The sequence below is a fragment of the Serinus canaria genome, chromosome 1 (genome assembly GCF_022539315.1).
Source record: "Serinus canaria isolate serCan28SL12 chromosome 1, serCan2020, whole genome shotgun sequence".
In the NCBI taxonomy this organism is placed as follows: Eukaryota; Metazoa; Chordata; class Aves; order Passeriformes; family Fringillidae; genus Serinus; species Serinus canaria.
The window spans coordinates 4095449-4095905 of NC_066313.1; positions in this window are offsets into that span (position 1 = coordinate 4095449).

The window sequence follows — 457 nt, forward strand, 5'->3', positions numbered from 1 at the left end:
CCTCTTCAACATAGCCTGTGCAGGCAAAGTGATGTCAAACATTTAATCCCCCTTAAATCCCACACAAAACCATACAAAAATCTGCCTTAATGACAAAGGTCTCTAAATTAATCTTGCTTTCTATATATGTGTGTATCTGCTCAAAATCATCTTCTGCACAGATCAAGCCCTTTGTTAACTGGCTACATTGCCCTGTCTTCCCAGCCATTAACACCAATTCTGGCTCTGTCAGCTGCCAGCATTTTGTCAGCACACACACACTTCCTTCTGAACAGAACAATATCACAGTACAAGCCCAAACTAAAAATGAACTCCTGTTTTGATATTCCCCAATAGCAGATAATATAATTTCCCCCCCTCTCTTTTTTCTTCTTCATTTTACTAAGCTCTGCAGCTATTTAATTCACCCTACATTTACAAGGTATGTGCATGTCTAAGATCCAGTATTCTTCCACCA